The 19,603-nt window shown below is 37.3% G+C and overlaps 1 protein-coding gene across 3 annotated transcripts in view; it reads right to left on the bottom strand.

Moving 5' to 3' along the window:
• The window catches only part of CDKL5 (cyclin dependent kinase like 5), a 146,412-nt gene that overhangs the window by 53,589 nt on the left and 73,220 nt on the right, over positions 1 to 19,603 (bottom strand). The gene's annotated exons all lie outside the window — the stretch shown is intronic.

Genomic DNA, 19,603 nt, shown 5'->3' with positions numbered 1-19,603 from the left:
GAAGGTAAATTCTTTGTGACTCCTAAAAAAAAAAAAAAAAAGAAACAAAGGAAAGGAGCAGACCTCTTAAGAGTAGCATATCCAAAACCAACAGCCAGAATCACTTATCCCATTTGAAAGTGTTAATCTACATTTACTGTACAGTAACAGGTGATAACTTTCTAGCACCTTCCCACCTTTGTGTTCCTCTAGTATTCTCACCCAAACTAATCATCGTAGGTCACCTTTTTCTGTTATGTTAAACCAAGACACTTCTTCTTTTGTTGCGTGAGCCAGAGTGCATCTACCATGTGGCCAAAACGTAGCCCACATGGCATGACTACTAAAGGTCTGTCCATATGATGATGGAACACCTAAATTTTGGTAATACGATAGCGAAGCCTTGAGGTCACAAAGTAAGAGGGTGTCAATAAATGGGCAGTAGGCTAGCTCAGTTATTTGAAGGACTAGATCTATCATATATACCTTTTCCAAACTTCACAGTTTTCAAAAAATAAAGATATCCCACTACTAACAGGCATAGAGAAGCTGGATTGGAGGGAAGCAATAAAAAAGTTAAGCCCCTCTAGCGTGTCTGAAGACATGTGCATAACCAATTATTGAACAATTCAGAAACATCTACTCCATTTTTCCTTTCAAATGATCACATGTGAACCTGAAAAAACACCTGTTCACCTTCAAAATAAAAGCACCTAGAAAGATTACCATAGATACTGTATAATGCATTGTAAGACCTTTAGATGAAAATCAATACTACTACTACTAAAATCAATAAAAATGAGTTTGCATATTTATCTTATATCTGCTGACTGGGAAGTATTAAAATACTACAGCAAACGTACCTGGCTGAGAACTCTGTACTTTGTCCAAAGCAAACATAAGATTATTTTTATATATATGTATTTTAAATATAAATATATTGAATATTAAAGCCCTTTGAACATCATTCACATTATCTATCAAAAAACTGGAAAGCACTGTGTATTGATTTAAATGACCAACTATATCTGCCCCACATTGAAGAAGGTTAATTTAGCAGAAGAAGCACACGTGAACACCATTTTTGCTATTAGTTCTTAACACTTATATTGCTTGTCTGTTACCAAAACCTACCTTTCATACACACTGTCCTTATCTGAAGGCTGATACATTACAGAAACTCTGCTGAGATACTACACATGTCCAAAAATTACCATTTGCTCAACCAATTTACAGAACAGGAAAGAAAAGGATGTCAAAACTGAGGACATAATACTCATTTCAGGTTAGGACTGATTCTGAAAAGCTTGTCTATAGCTTTCATGTCAAATACAGTACCTATATACTTTTGTTTCAGGAAGCTTTCAAACTGAATGGTTTAAACTGAATTGAAGACTGTTTTACTAATTATATTGTTATTCATGGGTTACAATATTGAGTTATTGTTATTAACTGTAACTACAGTTACCATACTAACAGTTAATGTAACACTGTTAAGAGGGTGAGTGCATTTAGCTCATCTGACTTCTGCTACCTAACTTTAGGTGCTTAGGCTAATGAAGCCTCTGAAGGGCTATTCAGAAACAGTACACTGAAATTGCCCTCTAAATGCTCTGCTGACTATATTATGCCTGGATTTAGACAAGCGTGCATACACCTCTTTGCAGATGAGCCAAACATATCCATTAACATGCTATTCGTATTTCACATGAAAGGAAATAAGAATTTGTAGATGCTTCAGCAACCACTAAACAACCATATTTTTATTCTCAAAGTAATGCCTGAGTATGCTGAAAGAAATGTAGTAGGAGTTAGAATCTGTTGCCTCATCAGAGAGCAGTTCTGCACCATTCAAAAAATCTAGTGTATGTGTCATCTCTGGCTTATGTGCCATATGCTGATGACCCCCTGATGTATACAGTGTATGTGACTATTCTGGGAATTAAGTTTAAGAAGTACTTGGGTCACATTCTTGCAAAGACTTATGTAAGACATGCTATCAAAAGTCCCATAGGATTCTGACTATTCATAATATTTAAAGCACATGCGTGGGTCTATGAAGAACAGGAACATAAAGACTTTAGCAACACACATATGGAAAAAAAGTTATCCAAACAGTTCAGAATACTATGACATTTAAGAATTTTTCATTTGAAAAGCCTTATCACTTACACTATTTTATAAAACTAATTAAAGCTGTCATAATGAAGTAATCAAGAATTTATATATAATACACTCCCTTTGGTTTGGATTACCTATAAAATGAATATCCTAACTTTTTTAAAAACAAACAAACAATAGTATCTTCAAATAACTTGAAAAAATAAGACAATAACAAAATGAAACTAGACAACAGGTGCTTTGAGGAGCTGCATTAGCAACATCTCATTTCTCCTTAAGGAGGGACTTCCTTGCCTATGTTTCTTGGAGCATCCCATCCTATTTGAATGACATTCTCTAGGAATCAGCTACCTGTCAAGCAGCAAAGAGTAAAGCCACAGCTAAAAATGGGTACAACAACACTGAAGATTACTATGCATAGATTTTAAACACAATGTGTCTGCTAGTCAAAAAAAATCTGTAACTTTCCTAAGATGTGAAACACCTTAAAGACAGCAGGGTTTCAGAGCGCTCCATCATGCAGAACATGAAATTGAAACTCAGTACCCGTTTCCCATAACTTGGTTGAATGTTCTAAACTAACTAAGTATTTCACATGAGGTGACATAAAGATTAGTAGCTCCTCATCAATCATGTTTTAAACCAGTTTCCAAAGGAAAAATGCATCTGAAATGCCCCGTTTGTCTGTCTCTCCATTTGCTGTCACCACTAGTAATTTTGAACTGGATGTCCAGTTTCAACTAAATTTTAGAGAAATACAGGTTTTAAAAAGAGAAAGTTTCAAAAATGTTGTCAACTAGATATAGAATATCCTCTCTTGGAAGTAAAGCAGTTAGAATTCAATTTCTCATACATAGTATGATATTGCAGACAAGCATCATATGCAGATGGTGCAACGAGCTAACACACAGCTTTAGATCAGCAATCCTATATATTGTCATTTAAACAAACTCATAGAGAGCGAGGGTACAGGCATCAGGAAGGCACATTGGCAAACATGGAATACATTTTGTACAGGACCAATCTGAATACAGAATCACAGAACAGCTGACGTTGGAAGGCCCTTCTGGAGATCATCTTGTCCAACCTCCCCACTCAAACAGGGTCACCTATAGCACATTGCCCAGGACCATGTCCAGATGACTTTTGAGTATCTCCAGGGATGGAGACTCCATTACCTTTCTGGGCAAGTTGTTCCAGTGTTCAATCACCCTCACAGGAAAAAAGTTTTTTCTTACATCCAAACAGCATTTCCCGTGTTTCAGTTTGTGCCCACTGCCTCTTGTCCTGTCACTGGATACACTGAGAAGAGTCTGTCTCCATCTTCTTTACACCCTCCCCTTGATATATTTATACACATTTATCAGATCCCCCTGAGCCTTCTCTTCTCCAGGCTGAACACTCCCAGCTCTTTCAGCCTCTCCTCCTATGACAAATGCTGCAGCCCCTTCATCATCTTTGTGGTGCTTTGTTGGACTCACTCCATTAGCTCAGTATCTCTCTTACACTGGAGTACCCAGACCTGGACCCAGCACTCCAGATGTGGCCTCACCAGGGCTGAGCAAAGGGGAAGGATCCCCTCCCTCAACTTGCTGGTACATGTGGTAACTGGATTAGGAGATAGATGATACAGCTGTCAATAGTACAGGCAGGTGAATGTCCAGCTTGAAGTTTTCAAACAGGTACTGGCAGGCACTAGGCACAAAGCAAACAGATACCAAATTCCTAAGCCCTCAGAAGACTGATGCAGATATGAAGAGAAGTGGAACTTAGAGCAATGAGGGAATTTGACATTGCAATTCAGGTTCCTATGGAATTTAGATGCCTAAGGGCTCTTTATAGGTCAAATTTAGGCTCAGGCACTTAACATCCTTTTACTTAACATCCTTTTGGAGACCTCGGCCTTTTTTGTTCTGATTGCAGTTCCTCAAAAACAGACCAAACTGCAATTTTCTAAAATAGGAATGTAATTCTCTAAAACATTTTTTTTTTTGCATTTCAAAAGGTTTTATTCAAGACTGTACACTGAAATCTGAACAGAAAGCACAACTAAAACAATGTTCAGCCTGGCTGCAGACACCCTGTTTAGATACCTAGCTCAGTATCCAAATCCTATCATGGAAAGTTCTCATATTCAATCAACATACAGTCTAGGTAGATACAACTGCCACTGGTTGAGTCCATGCTTGAGACTTAAATGAACATCAAGGAAAGAAAAAAAAACCTCAACTAATCTTTGATATTCTGTGCTCTTTATGGAACAGGCAATATCCTTTTTGATCTCTACTACTACTACTACTACTACTACTAGCTTATACCATAAAGTGTGAAATTAGAGCTCACTTAGCCATAGTTCTGCCTCACTCAGCTACATTTATTATTAAGTACCAAATTACCCTGCTCTATTAAAAAATTCTGGCATCAATACTTCACTTTGGATTCAGAGGCAATGAAAAACTTAGAAAGACAAATTGCAAGTGCACTACTCAAATGTCTCTCAGCATCACTGATGCCTTTGCTCATTAGGCACATATGTACGTATTATAAATACTCTACATTATAAAACTTCTCTACATATCAGGGATAATTCTGACACAAAGCATCGGTACACAAAAAATTCTTAAAAAACAAAACAAAACAAAAACAAAACCAGATATGATTACATCCTTCAGAAAATTACATCATTTGACTACAATTCTATTGCTTCATAATACATGTTTTAATGGGAACTGGCTTCATATCAGGTATTTTAATTTGGATTACTACAAGTCAAAAGACAAGGAAATCATGCCAAACTATGCAACAGAAAAACCTGAGGGAGCTAACAGTAAAGTCTCCTTAGCAGAACCATTCACAAATAAAAGATAAGAATTGTAATATCTCCCAGTAAGTTTTAACCTTTTGCAAGTATACATATGGATTCAGTGCATCCTCCAGTCTAACACTTTGTCTGCTTAACTCTGCATGTTTGACCCAAGTGGTGCAAGCAAGGACCATTATTACTCTTGAACATACACATGTACAGAGACAAAAATCAATTACTAAAAAAGATCACTCACTCAACCTCTCTATTCTGGGTTTTACATTAACACATTAACATTCACAAAAACAAGGAGTAAAGAAGTAATCCATTTCTTTTTCGTCTGAGTCATACAGCAACATGTTTTCAGACACTCCAAAATAGAGCACATATTAGGAGAGTAAGTAGTAAAAACTGACAGTTCTTAATGATCAGTAATAACTTGTTCAAGTGTGGATTTTTAAAGCAACTGAAAGCAGAGAGTATTTATAAAATCAAACACGTGTTGAGATAGTGATGGTCAATACTGCACAAGTAACAGAGAAGCAGCATGTTACTGCCATTACTAAGTGCTGCTCCAACAATATCCAGTGCTTTACATCAAGGTTTTATGCTGATACATTAAGTTACGTATTAAGATAGGATATGGTACATTCTGCAGTTGATTTATGTTTTTCAGTGTGTACAAGTATGAGGATATAAGGCCAAAAGATAAACAAGCATTTAACTTCTGCTAGAGAAAGTTAAATCATAATCATGTTCTCTGCTCATAAATATATATTTCATAAAAATAATCTATAAACCAGAAAAACCGTGAACTGATCCTCACTGAGTCAGAATTATATATGTACAATTTAGTTTGCCACACTAGACACACAAATATCAATAGAATCCAGCCAAGCATATCCTACAGCTAATGTCTTTTCTAAACAAAGTAGTACAGTTTTACTTTGAACTGCATAAACATGATTATGCTATTTAAGTGTTTATGATAGACCTTGCAATAATCTCAATTCCCGTAAAAATCAAAAAACATTAAATAACCATCCTAAGATGGCAGCAGAACCCCAGGAAACCATTACAAGATGGTAACAGATTTACTTTTAAAGAGTTGCTTATAATGAAACTTAAAAGAAAAAAAAGAAAAATTTACTTTCCAAAATTATTCTCAAAACAAGAGCTAATATAAATATTAGCATTTTAATAAGTATTGATCATTGTATCATAAATGCAACATTTTCCATTACAATAAGTTTTAAATTCAAGCCAAGCTACCTTGCAAATGCAAGTTCTGAGAGGTAATTGGCATCATCAACTAGACATAAATTAGGTCTTTAAGACATCTTCCAGATACTGTCCTGATTCTATTTGCATTCTGGCCTAACACACTTGCACCTTTGGACAACACTATCAGATCAGAATACAGCTTCCTGTTTTCTCAAGACTCTTCTAATATTAGGTGCTGGCAATTTCACAATATTATTTTAAAATCTAGCGGAGTACCTTAGAATGTTCTCTGTAAGTTAAAGAGATGTGCAAAATGCAGGATTCAATTTCTTTTTTAAACAGTGAGATTTGGAAGTACAAGTCATAGTGCTGTGTATTCTTGTACACCTAAAATACTTTGGGAATTTCCCTCAAGAGGTGTTTCTCTATTTGTATTTCACATTTCTCCATTGAGAAAATTGTGGTTCTCCTCTATCCCCCCTCCACCCCGCAAAAAAAAAAAAAAAAAAAAAAAAAAACCTGCACCTTGGTTTATCTAATGATCTATCACTTTTAATCATAGGAGAACTTTTAGGAAATTACTTCCTCCTTATCAAAAAAGTCCCTATTTATTCATTTTAGGAAAAAATCTCTCTTCTGGTAAACAATGACAGAGCAGCATTTCTGAGTTTTCATAATGCTTTTTATTTACTGGAAAATTGATTAGTATTTCTCCAACATATACATGTTACAGTTTACATAAAAGCAAGCACCTAGAATGAATCACCACAAACCCATTTTCTATCTCACTGAAGCAAAATGCTATTTACTAACCAGCTAAGTGCAGGAAAAGACTCTTAATGGAACAAAGATTTATGCATTTACATGCCTACTTTATAGAAGATGGCCAAACTGTCTCCTAAATAAGGAGGAATGAAATGTGGACTAGAGAAAGCTTAAACCAGTCTGGACCCACCCCAAAACTTTAGAATTGCAGCTATAAAAGCTCAGCTATCCCACTGAGGGAGGAAGCATGAACAAAGACTAAAACCTCTAGCTACCAGCTTGTCAGGAAAGGACCAGTAAGCAAGCACGATGAAGGAAAGATTTTTTTTTTTTTTTTAATGCAAGCAGATTAAACATAATTTCTCTTTTATCTGTATCTTTGATAAACACTTGTAATTGTGTTGTCTTTATGAAAGTTATGAATAAGTGTTTTCTTAATTTCCAATTTTATTTATCTGGTTTAAGTCAAGTGCAATTTAAGGGACTCATAAACAACAAGGCATTTCTCACCCAAGGGGCAGATGAATCTGTAAGCCTCGATCCTGGGAGACCTAATTAAGTGGCGCAGCTGTGGTACAGTATCCACAGGCTCACAGAGTGGGGTTGCACTTTCAACTACCCCAAGCCCCAGCAGAGAGCTGACAGTGCTAGGCTCGAGAGAGACCAAAGGCTCTTCTCCTGACTGCTCGTAGCAGAGGCTCTCCAGAACACAGTACCTTCACACAGTCACAGATGGCTGGTTGGGAAGGCATCTCTGCAGACCTGTCTAGTGCAAGCAGGGTCAGCCAGAGCAGGTTGCTCAAGACTGTGTCCAGTCTTGAATACTTCCATCCTTGGAGATATTTTGAATATCCTTGGAGATGCTCAAAACCCGAACGGACAAGATACTGACCAACCTGCCCTAGCTGACTCTGCTTTGAGGCAGAGGCACACTTCAGCAGGAGTGCCTGAACCCTATGAGGAGCGTGTTATAACGTAGGAATTATATTCTTCTGAACTTGAGATCTCCCAATTTAATTTTTTTCCTTTACTTTCTTCTCACTTCCTTTAGGACTTAATATTGAATTAAAATATCCCAAAGGGATAAAGTAACAAAGACTAATCTTAGCCTTGCAGGTTAGTCCTTCTAGCTTTTGTTTAAGATTAGTGGAGATGCAGAGTGTGATTCAGAGCAGGACTAAAGTTAAGGTGCTCTTAGTCAGCTGGTGGAGAAACTTACTTCTCTCTAGACTCCAAAGGAAGCCTAAGGAGACTCATCTCTCCAGAATAGAGTTAGCCTTGTGCATATTTGCCCTGTATCCTGTTCTACATTATGCCAGAATACTCTGAATGCTGGCTTTTCATAAACATGGGGAATGAGCAATTTCTTTAACCCCAGGTTATAATGTTAGGGTTTAATTTTAAACAGTTCAACTATGCTGAAGTATTACCCTGAAAAAACACTGGAAGAAAGTGAACTCGTTCAATATTTTCTGTTAACTACTGGACTGGTGATAGTGGTTAGCACTGAAACCTTCACTCCTCCAAATATTTTTTCATATTTATTTACATTTTTCTCCAAGCAAGAAAGTAAATATGTATTCCCAAAGATTTTGTACAATGCCATAATTAAAAAGATCTTGAATAAAAAAGAACTTTTGAATACTATAAATGCAACTATTCTGATTCTTCATGGTAAACTAGTATTACCAGGGCAAATTTTTACAGTCTGGCCTTCATTTTATCCTGTTGTAGTAATACTGTACCACTAATCCCTATGATTTTACAAACTGACAGTATTATTTAATCTAAAACATAGATATAAAATGGAACACAAATTCAGTAAATAGCTATTTTTCCTGATACTGAAAAGTCAGTACTAGTCATTTCAGTTTCAGATCCTGATTGTCTTCCAGTTCTACTCGATTTTTTGCCTGTTATGTCTGGAAATTGTGGAAATAAATCAGGACATGAAAAGTAAAGCTTTTTACATACAGCAAAACATTACATTGGAAAGATATCAATATTAATTACTTCTTGTAGCAGATTCTTGAAACTTTGAATACAGTGATTGCAAAGTGCAAAAAGCAGGAAGCCAGACCAACCCTCTCTGAGCCCCACCAGATCTGCAAATTTCTAGCAGCAATTAGCCAGCCTTACTTCTTTGCAAAAATACTGATCTCATTAGTATAAGGAGGTTTTATTCAATTCTCCAATGGTCTGAAACTGCTAGTAGTAATCCCATTTCTCCTCACGAAGTATCTATGACATGTAGCACTAATAATGATCAGGCAGAAGTAAAGAATTTTAACACTCTAGTATTTTTTACCTGCCTACATGAGACACAACTAGGTCTCCATGTAAATACACAGTTAAAGTTTCAGTTTTATTTACTGGTCAGAATATTATCCAATGCTTTTGAATCACAGCATAAAAATAAAACAAGTAATAGTGAGCTGTAACATCCTGTTAATGCAGTGATGAATGATTTAAAGAACACATAGCTTTTTAAATGCAGAGAAACACAACTTCTCTGAATACGGAGAAAAGAAATAGGTGCTTTGCCCAAATGTGGTTAATTCACTCTGACTCTGTAGCACAGACAAATGGCTACTATCAGATCTATCTGTACTTAGTACAATTTTTTTTTTTTTTTATGTTCGACTTCTATATCTTTAAGTTATACAACCTGTCCTTCCTTCATGGCTTTCTTTAACAAGTTCCTGACTCCATTAATGCTGAGATAAGCAAGATGCGTATAATTACACTACATTTTCTTCATTCTTACCATTGTTACTGCTTTAACGTTTCTTTCCTTGGGCATCTGATAAATCAAGAGTAGGTAGGACTTACTGAAAAATACTTTGTTTTGTTTTTTGAAACATGCATCGATGCCGAAGTCTTACTTGGTACTTTGGTGTTATTATTTGGCATCAAAAGTTTCAGTGTGATTGGCTAAACTTCTGAAAATTGTCAAAGCTCTCAAGCTTTGATTTTGAAATCTTTACTTTGGCAACTGATATAATCTGTTTATTTTCTTCTGCCAAGTACTTTCATCTGGTAATTTCTTTCACATTTTAAAATTTTTTGCCAGGCCCTGTTAATACTATACTTACCAACATTCTGAAGGGTGTTTTTATTTAATAAAGAGTATCTGTAAATCAAGGTGTACTATGAACCAAGGACAGACTCATCAAGCAAGTTTCTCAGGCTGAAACTCTTCAGGTGGAATTCAGTTTCAAATTAAGACATCTAAGTTCAGGTATCTACCTGTGAGCTAGGTGTCCAAGCTTCTATTACAATCAGCAGAGCTATGGAGCTCTAAGCTGATCAGTCACATAAGACATGATTCAGTAGCCTAAACATAGGGATTTAGCACCATTTAAGATTCCCTACAGTATCTATGACGTTCATGTGGTGTCGGCAGAAATGACAGGATTTAAAGAGATGCAAACTTTCTAGGGTAGAAGCTAGAGGTAGGGCATAACATCTCAGGGCATCTCCAATAGCAGGCAGTGCTTATGTTAAGCAACTAAACTGCACTTTCCTTCCCCAGTGTAGCATGAGCTGAATTACTCCGTATTCCTTGACTAGATTTCCATTGACTACAGTGGGAGTTCAGACACTTACACAGGTGCACACATACATAGCTAAATTTGTATCCTGATCATGTGATCTTTCCAGGTCTACTAGCCATGAGAGCACGCGAAACAAAATTCAAGTCAAAGCAAATATTCAGCTTGATTGATTGTGTATGAAAAATAGGTGGAAATCATACCTGGAGTTTCCAGTCATGGGTAAAACCAGTTAAGAGTGGATTTTTTATTTTAAAAAAGTATTCCTTTCTCGTTTCATCAGGGACCTCCCCCAGTCTCCACAATCTTTGAAAGTTAATTGAAAGTGGCCCTGTTGCAAGGACTTTGGCCAGTTCACTCAGCAGCTCTTGGATTCAGCCCACCTGGTCCCATGGACTTGTATGGGTCAAGTTCCCTCAGGTAATCTCTTACTTAATCCTCACCCGCTGCTGGTAATTCATCTCCTCCTTGAACCCTTTCACTAAGCACAGAAGCCTGGAAGACCCTGCCAGTGAAGACTGAGGGAAAGAAGGCAATGAGCTCCTCAGCCATATCTGGGTCTGCTGTCAACCTGTCCCATTCAGCAACAAGCCCATACTTTCCTTGTTCGGCCTTTCATTACTAATGTAGTGGTAGAAGCTCTTCTTACTGCTTTTGACGTTCCTTGCAAGTTTTAACTCCAGCTAAGCCTTGGCTTTCCTGAGACCACCTGGATGCACCCAGGCAATATTTCTAAATTCCTCCTTTGCTGCCTATCCCTGCTTTGACTTCCTGTATAGTGCTTCTTTTGCACTGGAGCTCTATCATGAGTTCCCTGTGTAGCCAAATCTGTCTCCTCATAAGTCTACCTGTTTTCCTGAGCACTGGGATAGACCATTCTTCTGCTTGGAGGATGTTGTCCTTAAAGGACTGCCAGCTTTCCTTTGCCTTCAGAGCTGCCTCGCATGCAACTCCACCTACCAGTTTTCTGAATCCTCTAAGTCCAAGGTCCATACTTTCTTACTCTTTCTTTGCTCCCCTCAAGATCTTGAACTCCATTATTCCATGTCACCGTAGACAAGGCTGCCAGTGATTACCAGACCTCCAATGAATTCTAAACTGTGAACAGCAGATCCAGCTGTACATTACCCCAGTTGGCCCTTCCAGCACCTGTATCAAGAAGTTATCCCTGACACCCTCCAGAAATCTCTGGGACCACTTACATCCCACCATGCTGCCTTTCCAGCAGATGTCAGGGAGGTTAATATCCTCCAAGAGACCCAGTCTGTGATTTAGAAACTTCCTTGAGTTGTTTAGAGAAGTTTCTGTTCAATTTCTTCATTCTGATCAGGTGGTCTATAACAAGCTCCCAATACAGTGTGTTACACTTGTTGGCCTCACCTTTAATTCTGACCCACAACGTCTCAACCATACTGTCATTCATCCCACAGAAGACCTCCATACATCTGAGCTGCCCCTTCACATAGAGGAGAATCTCCCCCACTTCTTGTCTTTCAAGCCTGTCTTTCCTGAAGAGCTTGTACCCATTCATTGCAACACTTTAGTATTGCTTCCATTTTAGGAGTTTAAATGTGGAACAGATTTTTGTTTTAGAATGCAAGCTAGAAGAGGACTTCCCAAACTTAGCTTGCTCAGTTTACCATTATCTTAGAAAAACTGTTTATCTTGATGCCAGGGGGAAAAAATAGAGGCAACTATTGTCTTTCCCAGGCTGCAGACTTCCACAGGAGGTTTGCCCTAACTTCACCTTTCCCTCCTATGGAGAAGTGACAGCAACCCCAAATTCTGGAATGGGCCTTAAACCAGCAATCATCTATTCAGATACCTAACAGACATTCCAGATCTGCTCTGGGGAAGAGACAGGAGCCAAGGCTGGGGCTTATTTTTAATATATTAACTTGAAAGAATTTATTTATTTTTTTTCCAGTTGAAATCTGTTTCCCCCTCTGTTTTGTGCATATAAAATAGTGTAATGATGTTTTGTCTGTGCAATATATTAGACAAAGCATGTTGCTAAATGTAACTAAAACCTTTGGTAAACTGGTATCAGCCTGTCGATAGGTTTTGCTGTGAAACATTTGTCAGCATTTGCCTTCAAAGTTTGCCATTCAGTGTCCTCTTGCTCACACGGTAGTTCCTTTTTCCTCAAGTAGCAATAAGGCTTGGAGATATTTTTTTCTCTTCTATCAAATCTTCAATAATATTTGTCATTCCCCTCCATTCCACAGTCAAGGGAAGATAAATTTGAACAGGAAATGCCACCTGTATTTTCTAGCCTCAGTTCTTTAGTTACTTCTCCCATTAAACAACTGTATTATGGGCAGAAAATAAATATCAAAAAACAAACAAATAAAGATGTTGTAGCATTCACAAAAGGACATATTTTTGCTCTCTGGGTTTTTTTTCACCTCCTCAGCAGGAGACATTTTTTTGTGATAAAACCACACTCCTACTGTAGCAAAATTCTAGGGCAATGTTATACGGGGAAAGCTCTATAGGTGCAAGTTGGTACTACTTTCTCGTCCCCAATTTTTAAATTGCTTTAGCATTATAATACAGCAGAATTATTTTTCCCTAACGTTTCAGTGACAACTCCCCCTCACTTTTGACTCTCTCTGCCAGCCTGATGAATGCTCTACATATTCAATCCTAAATCAATGGTATTTCCTACTTTCCTTTCAATTTAGCTAATTTTTTTAAAGCTTTTTTCAGTCAGTATATTGAAATGTGTTTCAGTGAACATCTTCACTTCTTTTCAAAACTCCTGCATTCAAGTTTATACGGAAAGAAAGGTTTTTCTTTTCTAGGCTTGGACAACACATTTCTTGGCCAATAAGGGAGAAATTCTTGTCTCTTCAGACAACTGCCATTTTGCTCTGCCAAGCATTTAAAACTGCATTCCTTTTAGAGGCTGTCTCTTCTTTATAGAATAGTACTAAAGATTAAAATCCAAGTCAAACCTATTAAAAAAAGAACAGTAGGCAAGATTCGTACCTTGAACGCATACTGGTTTTCCTGATCACTGTTGCAGAGTTGTCAGAGGCAGGGCTGACTTTAAATAAGCTGTATGGTAACTTATTAGCTTGAGAAACAGAGCTTATATGAAGAAACAAAAAAAATTCTGCACCCAAGGAAGACCAGACTTCTGTTGCTACTAAGGAATGAAGAAGAAACTGCAAGTATCCAGAAGTCTTCATAAAACAGCATTTCTACCTCTGTACTACAGCTGAAATTTCAGCTTTGGAGCTAAATTAAGAGAATTTATGGACATGATGCAGGCAGTTTCTGCAGTGCCCAAAGACTCATGACTACATCAGTATTTTTTTCCCCTTATACCTCAAAAAGGAGAGAAAAAAATCTAAACATCACACAACTTCCAGGAAATAATAATAATAAGCAGCTATTCTAATAAAACTTACCTCTACTGATAAGACTGCCTAACATAACCCACTTTCACATCATGCACACACACACACACATTTGAGACAGGAAAAGAGAGAATATGCAGAATTTATGTTCACTGTGAAAGTTTGCCCAAACTTGACAAAAGAATTCTTGGAAAAGGGGGAAGGAATACAGTGTCTTGGTCTCACCAAGCTTATTGTTCCAAAGACTGGGTGATCAGAATGAAGAGCTGAGGGCCAAGGGAATACAGTGACTAAAGGGACTAGGAAGAGAAAGCTGAATAATGCAGACTGGAAACAAACTAGAAGATTGAACTGGGAAAATGAACTAGGATTTAGAAGCTAGTATTAAAAATGCAGAACGAGTAAGCAAAAATCTGTGCCCAATGCTTTCCAAAATCTTGCTGGAACCCAATTTTACTGAAAGCAGAGGAATGGTGAGAATTCAGAAATAGCTGCAAGCCCACTGAAGACACATGGGAGTCTTATTCCACAGTTCTGGCATGCACAGAAAATGAAGGCAACAGGTTACTAGATGCGCCATCTCAAATACTAGAAGCTGACAGCTGTGTGACAACTGCGTGGGTATCCATATGGTGTTATATGACGAATTTTTTGAGAAAGCTACAGGCAAGAAAATGGTAAGTTTATCACAGTGTATAAGTAAGAAGGGGAAAAGGTAGCGTTCTTTTATTAGAACAATTGATATAGGCTAAAGAAACAGCTCTTCAGGTCTAGAATAGAAACAGCAATCTCCAAAGCTAAATATAAACTGAGATTAAGTATTGTGTGTTTAAAGAGACTCACAACATTTACAGGAAACCTTAGACATTTCCTAACTTAAGGTAGAGTCCATTTCATTTAGCTTTAGCCAACTAGGTGTTAAACATCCCATGTGTGTTGTCATGACTTCCCACACAGCTAGTAAAAAGCAGGGGAGGGAGAGGGGTTTTTAAGGTACATTTCGGGAATAAAATGATCAACACTGGTAATGTCGGATGTATTACCTCCTCTGTATCAGAATGCCTTGAGTAGCAATGTCAAATCAACTAATGCCATCATAGTGTATGGGATTGTATTTGTAATACACAAGCTAGAAATACACATAAAATATTCCCAACTGTTCTACTGAAGCAAGAACGTCTACATTGCCAACGTAAGAATACAGCGTCAGTTCTCACATCCCACAAAGCAATCTGGCAGAGCTAGCAGCAAGGCGGAGCTTCTGAAGCTCGCCCCTCTCCTTGAACATACTGCTGCACTGGCACTGCAAGTTCTAAGAAACAGGCTGGCAGGGCACTACTGACACATTTTACTGTATTCCTAGCACAATGAAACAACTTTTTTTTTTTTTAAACACTTCACCTGTTTTTATGCGGCTAAGAAAATACATGTTCAGTTATTGTGTTATTTTTTCAGCTTTATTTTTTTCTACTCTGTTGCTTTCTACAAACATTTTTACAGGTTGAACATCTTGACATTGACAATAAATCTGCAAATTGGTGAAAATAAGGAAGGTGGTAAAAGCAGATAGCAAAACAATACATACCATTTCAAATAGGAGAGTTGCTCTGAGTAGTAAGCAGCCTGTTAAAATTGGCTTGATTCAGTCACAGGGAGTTTTAACCTATTTCATGGATAAAGTCACTCAGATTTGGGCTAACTTCTCAGACTCTTAAGATGACAGTGTCTAGCACTTGTAATCTTGTCCAGCATTACTTAGATTTTTGGGATGCTCTGCATTCCTATTTATAACCTATATTCTTTTTTTGATGGAAAAAGTCCAGTGCAGAGAAAGTGAGTCTATTATTGATCCGGCTGGACTTTAATCTTCTGCTCTACTGTTGATGCCATCTTTCCCTACCTTTGCTACCAGCTTCCTGCATGCCTCTCTCTATGCATTAACTTACTGATAAGATAACTCTTCCAAATCCCTACAAAGGCTGAAAGTAGAAGGCAATTTTTATGAAAGTGAACCCTGGTTTTGATTGCATCTCACTTTTATCTTGTGCATGTTGCCCTAGGGCCTAGACAAACAAAGGAGATACTTAAGTGGGTCCCTCTATATTCTATAGCAAAAAAAAAAAAAAGTCTTTTAATTTCTTTCTTTAAAAAAGGTAATGTGCTAGTTTATCTTCAAGAAGCAAGTGCTAAAATATGATCACTTTCCCTAACAACAAGCTGAACAATCTTCCTTCTGTTTTTCTAGAAGACTAACAAGTTTGCAACAAGGTAAGCCAATTACGCTACAAAATCCTCAAATAATCTCAAACTCATAATAGGCTAGTTTCTAGTATAGGTATCATTCTTCAAAGTGCCAATTATGCAGACCCTTTTCTTGCTAGCAATAAGCAAAAACCCCCAAACAAGGTTACATAAGGATTACATAACTAACCATAGAAGATGGCATATTTTCACTATGCTCCCAGGTGTTAGCTTGTAGGAGAGAACGGAGTCTTCAAGTACTTCCAAGCACTGGAAAACCACAGCTTTAGCTAAGGGATTGTGCTTAATTTCCACAAAGAGACAAAGGTATGCATGTAATGCCTACCAAGAGTCAAGCAGCTAAACGCACTCATGGAATGGGATCACAATTCTCTAGTTCAGGTAGCTCGGCTTTTTGCTATCAGTAAGTCACTAAGGTACTGCTCACTAGTCTCTTCTATTCAGTAACTTAGCACTTATCTTTGATCTGTCAAAGGCATCCCTAGTAGCTGCAATGCAGCATACAGACAAATAGCCCCAAAACTCCTTTTCAGAAGGGTACACTTTTATAGCTTTCCAAGCATCAGGCTGGCTCTCAGGCCAGAGTTAGGCAAATAGTTCCATCCAGACAGAATTAAAATGACACTATTCCTGAAGTAATAATCCATAGAAGATAACAAAGAATAAGTTCTACCAATAAATCAAATAATTTCTTCTCCTTTCTCTAGAGTTGGCTCAATAACCATCTTATCCTAAAGAATATAGACAGTAACTGCTGCTGCTTGACAATTCTGCTTCCTTTCACTAACAGTCAATGAACCTCAGCACCTCCATCTACATTTCCGATACCCTAAAAAAATGGATAAACCTGTTGAGCTCTAAATGGGCTACACCAGCATGTTAGTGAATGAAGTAAGTTTTCTCTGATTGGTATTCATAAAACTATAAATATCTCCACTTGGAGCTTTCCATTTTCTTTTCCTAGTACAATTGAAGGTACTAAGATCAATAAAGCTTTTAATAACATGCAAAAAAGGCCCCATTAGAAGTAGCTAGTTTCCTTATGTTAAGCTTCCAGAAGCATATTTCAAATAAGAGCTTTGAGTAAGAGCTCAAAGATTTAATTGAGAGGTTGTCAGAAAAAAGTTTTATGGATTTAAAGGAATGTTATATATTGATCTCCCAGAACTATATATTTCTCTGAATTTCAAGGCAGTATAACATTCATCTAAATGGATATGCAAAAAAAGGCAAAGGTTGGAATGTGGATTCTTTGTGGAGTAAAGGTTTTGAATCTTTTATTTCATAATAAGCCAATCAATTACTTCTGAATATTTAAAAACAATACTGTTACGCCAGATTTGATTAGGAGTAAAATCAACATTTAAGAATACTGCAAAAGCTAAAGCTCTTAAAGAAAGCTTGGAGCTTCACTGTATTAATTTGTCTAAACTAAATGTTGATATTAAAGAAAAAGCTCGTTTGGATAAATTTTGCTTTCTGTCCTTTGTAAACTAGTACCTAGCAGTCTGCTGGCAGGAAACAAACAATAACTCTAACAATAGTTTGTTGACTAGCACTCAACCATACTAAATCTGAGCTAGTTTCATTATACCACATTCCAGAGGCAAAAGATTAATCTGCTTTGTTTTTTGTTTTGTTTTTTGTTTTGTTTTTGTTTTTAACTACAATATAAGCTCTGAGTATGAGCAATATAAAAGAATGTTAACCAGTGAATCCATTAATTACTCTTGGTCCAACCAAAACTCTCTCTGAACCCCCCTCACACAGGTTTCATTCAGGTAGTACAGCGTGCACAGTTAGCTATACTATTTCCTCAAAGAGAAGAGGAGGCCTTGCAGGATATGTTAATCGTTAACCTACCCTAGCCCTAGAGGCGCCCAAGGTGGGGTGGGGGGGAAAATCAAGCACAAAGCTACCTAATTGTTCCTTTACCTTTGTCTTTCCACAGGTTTATTTTATGTAAGGACAAGTTACATTCACGTAACTTGATTTCTAACCAGATATTTTCAGGAAAGCTTAAAGGCATGCTCCCCCATTTAAAGTTTTGGGAACTGCTGACTGTAAAAACAGAGCTATCAAAGAATTAAAGTAATTCAAAATTAAATGCACACCTTCATTTTTACTGTTGTTGTTTATTACAGCTCAGAATGGTAAAAGAATTTGTCTTTCTTCACACAAACACGTTTAAGGAAAAAGCACAATACATGTTAGCAGTGAGGGTAATTCTTCACAAAGTTCCTGAAACATAACTTTATGATGAAGAGACTAGTGGCACCTGAGAAAATATAATCACAAGATTTCACTTGTGAAATATTTTATTTATATTTTGGTTAAACACTAGCACACTCTTGCTGAATACTTTGATAAAACAACAAAAATCATTGTAATGTGTTTCACATTGAGACACAAGCGTTCACTTCTGCTCATATTCATGAGAGCAGAAAGGATCAGCATAACAGGGTGTGCTCAAACTAGTGCATTTAAAAAACTGCTAAGGGGCAACAGAAAGAATGGGCTAGCCTCACATTCCCAAACTGACCAGAAGAAACCACTTGCTGTAACTCATTAATTAAACAAATGTGCATGGGTGTGCACCCATGCACATGTGCGTGCCTGTGCACATGTATGCACATGAACTAGAAGGGATGTTAGGCAAGCAACAAGATAGTCTTCAGCAATAAAAATGAGAAACTATTGATTTATTGACATTCATGAGAAACAGGAGGTGAGAAATACTATATAGAGTCTGGTCTCCCTTGATTTTCTGCTCTGATACTGACTTCATCTGGAATATCTGGTTTGTATTCTCTGTTTTATGTGATCTGCGGAAGTGGGATGAAGATAGAGGGGGCATCACATCCCAGAATTTCTAAACAGAAATGCACTCAATTCTTTTTTTCCTGCTAGCCCATGGGACAGATTTTGTCTGGCCTCTCTTAAGCCTTGCTAAAAGTCACTAGAGAACTTCATATTGATTCTTGTAACCAGTACATGTTAATTCTTTTCTCCGTATGTAGAAAAAAAAAGGGTGCTGTTAGCTAGCAATGCATTTCTTCTTAGGCAGACTTTTGCTGTCAAGTTTAGTTTCAACTCCTTCTCACTCTGGCAACACTTCTAGCAATGGAAGCATGAAAGACTTTCAAAATCAGAGCAGGTTCAGAACCTAGGTAGCAACCCCACCACGTACTATCTTGTACACATTTCTTGACACTATTCTTCACTGGCTGATGCCTTAAAGAGGGGAAGGTAGGCACCACTCACATGAAATTTTTCACACAAACAGTCACAGGAAATTTGATCCTGTAGAAAAAGTAGCTAGCCAGTTTTACCCTGCAGATGGCATTGCCTGTAACATATTTCTGTGCATAAACATGGCATTACTCCATCTCTGTTTGAAATGTTAATTGATTTCAAAAAGATAGCTTGCCTCCTGGTCAAGATGTGTACTGTCAAAAGAGGTAGGTGTATAACCAGCCAATTTTTTTTCAGATCCTATAGAATTTAAATCTTTCCAAATCTCAGTG

This window comes from Apteryx mantelli, chromosome 1 (genome assembly GCF_036417845.1).
Source record: "Apteryx mantelli isolate bAptMan1 chromosome 1, bAptMan1.hap1, whole genome shotgun sequence".
In the NCBI taxonomy this organism is placed as follows: Eukaryota; Metazoa; Chordata; class Aves; order Apterygiformes; family Apterygidae; genus Apteryx; species Apteryx mantelli.
The sequence above is the reverse complement of the archived record's forward strand: the minus strand, read 5'-3'. Positions and strand labels throughout refer to the sequence as shown.